Here is a 6,628-nt window from a genome sequence, read left to right as displayed (position 1 = left end):
GCAGGGGGGCGGGGGGATGGGAGGGGGGGTGAGTGACTGCTTAATGGGTGCCGGGGTTTCTTGGGGGATGATGAAAATGTTCTAAAATTGATTAGGCAGTGTCACACAACGGTGAAAATACTAAAAACCACGGAATGGAGCACTTTGTTTTTTAAGTGTTTTAAATTTATTCATTTAAGTAATCTCTACACCCAACGTGGGGCTCGAGCTCACAACTCTGAGATCAAGAGTCACTCGCTCTACCAAGTGAGCCAGCCAGGTGCCCCTGAATTGAGCCCTGGTTTGTTTGGTTTTTTTAAGTTTATTTATTTATTTTGAGAGACAGAGAGAGAGAAAGAGAGAGCGCAGGAGAGGGGCAGAGAGAGGGAGAGAGAGAATTCCAAGCAGGCTCCGCACTGTCAGTGCAGAGCCCAACGCAGGGCCCAAACCCACAAACTGTGAGGTCATGACTTGAGAGTCGGTGGCTTAACTGACTGAGCCACCCAGGCACCCCCTGAACTGAGCACTTTAAAAGCATGAATTTGTGATACAAGAGTCAATAAGGTATGTTTTTTTAATTCAGGCAAAAGTATCTGTGATGAGCAAACTATCATATTTTATTTATTTTTAAGTTTTATTTATTTTGAGAGAGAGAGAGCGCGCGCATAAGCGGGGAGGGGCGGGGGGGGGAGAGAGAGAGAGACAGAGAGAGAGAGAGAGAGACAGAGAGAGAAAACTAAGCAGGCTCCACACTGTCAGCGCAGAGCCCAATGCAGGGCTCGAACTCGCAAACCGCGAGGTTCGTGACCTGAACCGAAATCAGGAGTCCGAGGCTTAACCGACTTAGCCACTTGGCCTCCCCTAAAATATCACAATCTTAAATAAAGACGGGCTGCAGTCCTCACTGGCCTCCCCCTAATCCCAGCCCTGGGCAAGAACTCGTCCCTCACACACCACACCACCCCAACCTCTTCCCAGTTCTGGTCAAGATCCTTGACAAAATTCCTGCAGTTTGTCCCCCTGGGGTGGCCCCAAGCTCCCAGAAAAAGGGGTGCACGCCTTTTCCTGGAATGAGCGGGGTGGTGCATCTTTCAGGGCTCTGCAGAACTAGGGTCATGCTTGGGGGCAGAGGAGAGGAGGACATGTCATTGGCCGGAAAACCCTCCTGCGGGCCAGGCCAGGCCAGCACAGAGGAAAGGGAGCTGGTTAACCACTGAAACAGAGCTCTCTGTCCACGGGAATTCACCTTCTCTGTCCGTCATATGCCCCCTTGCCTGGGACTCCTGTCCCCCTTGCCCTGAACTATGTCTTTATCTTTCCAGTCATCTCTTAACACTTTTCGTAACCCGTGGCTACCGAGTCCTGGAAATGTGGCTAATGTCTCTGGTGGAAATGATAATATTTTGGATATATTGGGTGAGATTTCAATTTTTTTTAAATACAATTTAAATATTTTTTTATTTCTTTTTTTTAATTTTTCTTTTAGTTTATTTTTGAGAGACAGAGAGCATGAGCAGGGGAGGGGCAGCGAGAGAGGGAGACAGAATCCGGAGCAGGCTCCAGGCTCGGAGCTGTCAGCACAGAACCCGACGCAGGGGCTCGAACCCATGAACCATGAGATCGTGATCTGAGCCGGAGTCGGACGCTTACCCGACTGAGCCACCCAGGTGCCCCTAAAATTTTTTTTAATTAAACATTAGAAAAATGAATTTCACTTGTTTATTTTTACGTTTGTAATGGTACTTCTGGAAAAATTTTGATTCCATACATGGTTCACGCTATATTTCTATTGGATGGAGCTGCTCTATAATTGACTTACCCATTCTGTTTGTTATTAATGGTCGGTCTCGCTCTGCTAGGACGTACGCCCCCTGAGGGCAAGGCGTTTTTTGCCTGGCTTGTGCCCTGCTGTATTCCCAGTGCTTGTAATGTACATACACACAGTAGGTGCTCAATAAATATTTGTTGAGAGTGAATCGCTAGCTAAATTTCACTGTGCAAGGACCATGCATACTTAGCTCTGCGCTAAGCAGAGGCTTTAATAATGCATTCAATTCTTAGAACAACTCCGCCTAGTAGGTGCTGCTGTTCCCATCTGCAGGCGGGGAAACGGGCTCAGAGGGGTTAAGTGACTGGTTCAGAGTCCCCCAGAGCCAACAGCCCGCCTGCGCAGGATGAGGCTGGCAGTTGCCCCTTGGGAAAGTGGGACCCCGCCTTTCCTCCAGGGCTTCTCCGATGCAGGTTGTTCTGGGGAGCGGGCAGCTGGCTGCGGGGGCGGGGCCGGATTCTCAAGTCCAAGCTGAAGGACAGGATGCTGTGTGCTGCCCCTTCATGGTCTCATGGTTTTCCTGGCCGCTATCCCCTGCCGGGAGGCCGCCTGCAGCTCCCCGTGGCGACCTTTCACCCAGGAGGGACCGGGAGGGCGGGGCCTGGATTCTTCGAACCACTTTTGAATTCTAACTGCTGTGTCCTGCGCAGCCTGGCGGCTGAGCCTGGGACTCTGAACTGAAGGTGGGTTTGGTGGGGGGGTGGGGGGGTGGGGATGGGGTGGCAGAGCCCCCGGGGAGCTTCCGGTCCCAGTACCCACAGAGGCTGCTGTCCTGGGTCCCCTGAGTAGGGCTCCCTGGTGTGAATAAGAAGGGAAACGTCACGAACCTGACCCTGCTTTTCCACAGGGACGAAGGAACAATGAGCAGAAAGGGCTGCCCTTCCCCACCATCGGGAGATAAAGCTAAATTGAGGAGCTGTTCGCCTTCTAGAGAATGACACAGGACCTACTTTGTCACTGACCGCACTCCGACCCCCACTCCTGGCTGGCCTCAGGCCACCTTAGCCTTTCTTGACGAGGTATGGGTCTCCTAGGGTTGCTTAAGATGACTTTTCGTAAAGCGCGCAATGCAGAGATGCCAAACTTTCTTGGTTTGAGGCACCCCCAGGGTCTCAGAAATTTTTTCAGGGCACCTCCTACTCCCACCCGTGCGAAACAAAACAAAACATCAAAACCAAAACCAAACCTAGCCGTTACGTTAGGTCAAGACAACCCTTTTTTAAAAATTTTGTTTAATGTTTATTTATTGTGGAGAGAGAGAGGCAGAGCACAAGCAGGGGAGGGGCAGAGAAAGAGGGAGGCACCGAATCTGAAGCGGCTCCAGGCTCTGAGCTGTCAGCACAGAGCCTGATGTGGGGCTCGAACCCACCAACCGTGAGATCATGACCTGAGCCCAAGTAGGACGCCTGACTGACTGAGCCACCCAGGCGCCCCTAAGGTCAAAACAACTCTTAAATCTGCATGTTCTAACAACTTAGTAGCCACTTGCAAAATACACAAAAGCTGAAAGAAAGAGTAATATTTTAGTTCCTTCCTGAATAATCCTAAGTACACCCTAATGGAATGAGAGCTTGTTGGACTCTCAACAACTCAACCCTTGGAATTACATTGGTCATTACCATCCTAATTTCCTGCTCCACAGTAATTTTCGCATTATACTTGTTTTTTATCGAAACTGCCATCAACCCAGCTCTACCGAGTTGCAACATCATCCGAAGGAATGAAGCTCCGACATTGAAAATGCGAACTACCTAGAGCTAGCAGTTTTCAAGGTGTCCGGCAGGTGTCGCTGTGGACCTCTCAAAAAGCTTCTGAACTGGTCTGCGGTCCCCTGGGGCACCTGCGCGCAGGCTGAGACCTGCCCGCCTAATAACGGAGCGACGTGGACACGGTAGGTACTCCGTACACTCAGCTCAGTAGCTGTGAGCTTTATCGCCATTCTGCCCCACTCGGTGAGCAGCGATTTGCAAGGCCAAAGTTCAGGGAAAGCATAAGGCTTCCCCCTTGGGCATCAGAGACAGCACAAGAGGGGTGCCCTTTCAGCCAATCTCCGCGCTCTCTTGGAAATCAGTTACCACCCCCATCTCAGGGTCCCCCTCTATTCAGACTCAGACTCTTCTTCCTCCCAGCCCCTCTACCCTTTAACCCTTATTGAACAGTGGCTGGCGTATGCAATGTTTGCCCGCTTTCTCCTTTAACACCTCAACAGCCTCAGGAGGTAGGGACGTCTATCCCATTTTACAGCTGAGGAAACCAGGGCTGTAACCTGTCTAGCTGGTGCATAGCAGAGCTAGGATTTGAATCCAAGTCCTTCGGATGCCAGAGTCCAAGCTCTAACCACTATTCCATGCTACCTTTTTTTTTTTTTTTTTTTTTTTTTTTGAGAGAGAGAGAGAAAGAGAGCATGTGCACTCACGAGACCATGAGCCGGGGGAGGAGCAGAGAGAGAGGGGGACAGAGGATCCAAAGCAGGCTCCATGGTGGCAGCAGTGAGCCCAATGAGGGGCTCGAACTCACGAACCCTGAGATCATGACCTGAGCCGAAGTCAGACACTCAACCGACCGAGCCACCCAGGTGCCCCGCTACCTCTTTTTTTTTGAGGCAGTTTGCTCTCACCAAACCCCTGTTACTGTTACTTTGGTGGTGGTGGTGGTTCTGGGCGATTCTGCCTCTCGGCCTTGACACTTTCGAGCTGGTTTTGCAGATGAAGAGACTGAGGTGCCAAGGAATAAAACAGTGGTCAAGAGCACAGACTCCACTCGTGGCTGCCTGGGTTTGAGCCTGGCTCTGCCACTTACCAGCTGTGTGACCTTGGGCCACTTGCTTAACATCTCTGTGCCTCGGTTTCCTCTTCGCTGACGTGGAGGTGAAAATACTATCTGCCCTGTGAGTTGGCAGGAAGATTAATGAGATGATACACGGGAGGCACTGTGACAGGCACGTTGTAAGCACACCCCCCACCGGAAGAGTGTTGTCACATGGTTATGAACACGAGTGCCCCCCTCCCCTTGGCCAGGCTTTCTCTTCTTTTGCAGAAGTTCTTCCCATAAGAGGCCCTGTTGCCCATCCCCTTTGACTGCTAAGCCCTGATTCTGGCATTCAAGGCCATCCTTAACCTCAACTCTACCCTCTAACCAGCCACACTATCGGCCACTTCCGGAGCACGTCTGCAACTCTCACATCTACGCTCTTGCACAAGCTGTTTCCTCTACCTGGACACCTCCACCTGTTAACCTGTCCTGAAGATCCTCCCGGGCCTCCTTCTGACCCCTTCTATTGCCATTAGCAACAGAAGCCTTCAGTAGCCAGCCTTCCCTAACCTCCCTGGAGCAGGACCAGGATACCCCGGACTGAGGGTTAGAAATACAGGTTTCTGACTGCACATTCAAAGGGTTTGATTTTTAGTAGATCCGGAGTGTGGCCCAAATACGTAAGCCCTTAAATAAATAAATAGACTTAAAAAAAAAAAAGACACCACATGTAAAATGAAGTGATTTGGTGTGTGTACGTGTGTCGGTATAAACCACGGTGAGCGGTTATGGGAAGATGGCCTCCAAAGATGTATCTGCAGTTATCTCTAGATAGTGGGATTTCAGGTAATGTTTACTCTCTTGCTTATTCTTTTCTGTATGATTTGAATAGTTTAACATGAATATTTACTTTTTATATCAAAAAGAATGTTTTTGGGGGGCGCCTGGGTGGCTCCGTCGGTTAAGCGTCCAACTCTTGGTTTCAGCTCAGGTCATGATCTCATGGTTCGTGAGTTCAAGCCCCACGTCAGGCTCTGCACTGACAGCACGGAGCCTGCTTGGGATTCTGTCTCCCTCTCTCACTGCCCCTCCCCTGCTCGCTCTCTCTCTCTCAAAAACAAATAAACATTTTTAAAGTAATAAATGTTTTAAAATTTCTTTTAATGTTTATTCATTTTTTTTTTTGAGAGCCAGAGTGTGAGTGGGGGAGGGGCAGAGAGAGAGGGAGACACAGAATCCGAAGCAGGCTCCAGGCTCTGAGCTGTCAGCACAGAGCCCCACATGGGGCTTGAACTCAAGGACCTCGAGATCATGACCGGAGCTGAAATCGGACCCTTAACCGACTGAGCCACCCAGGTGCCCCAAAATAATAAAAATTTTTTAAAGTAATATCTACGCCCAACATGTGGCTTGAACTCAGGACCTCCTGAGATCAAGAGTTGCTTGTTCTACCAACTGAGCCAACCAGACGCCCTAATATAAAGTTATTTTTATTTGATTGGTAACTCCTACCTACCCCCCCCCCCCCGCCAAAGAGCCAGGCTCCCCAGGCTATGGTGGCACCCAGGGTTTTGTTCCCCATCTCAGATGTTCGGCTCTGGATCCCCACCTGGTGGCAAAAGCCCATGGTATGTCTACAACTGGGCACCCAGAGCTCATACATTCTGATTCTACACTCCTGGGGGTCTATACACAGCACATGCCCAGGCAGTACCCGTGGGATGGAGTCCAGTACGATTTCTTTTTTTTAAATTTTTTTTTCAACGTTTATTTATTTTTGGGACAGAGAGAGACAGAGCATGAACGGGGGAGGGGCAGAGAGAGAGGGAGACACAGAATCAGAAACAGGTTCCAGGCTCTGAGCCATCAGCCCAGAGCCTGACGCGGGGCTCGAACTCACGGACCGCGAGATCGTGACCTGGCTGAAGTCGGACGCTCAACCGACTGCGCCACCCAGGCGCCCCTCCAGTACGATTTCTGAACCCGTTTCCTAGGATTTTCTGAAGGTACCTTGTCAGTGAAATTAGATTGTAAGCTCTGCGAAAGCAGGAGAACCCTGACCTTTTTACC

Source organism: Lynx rufus, unplaced genomic scaffold, assembly GCF_022079265.1.
Source record: "Lynx rufus isolate CCGP_SWC_20201006 ecotype Redwood Valley unplaced genomic scaffold, mLynRuf1.p SCAF_24, whole genome shotgun sequence".
In the NCBI taxonomy this organism is placed as follows: Eukaryota; Metazoa; Chordata; class Mammalia; order Carnivora; family Felidae; genus Lynx; species Lynx rufus.
The sequence above is the reverse complement of the archived record's forward strand: the minus strand, read 5'-3'. Positions refer to the sequence as shown.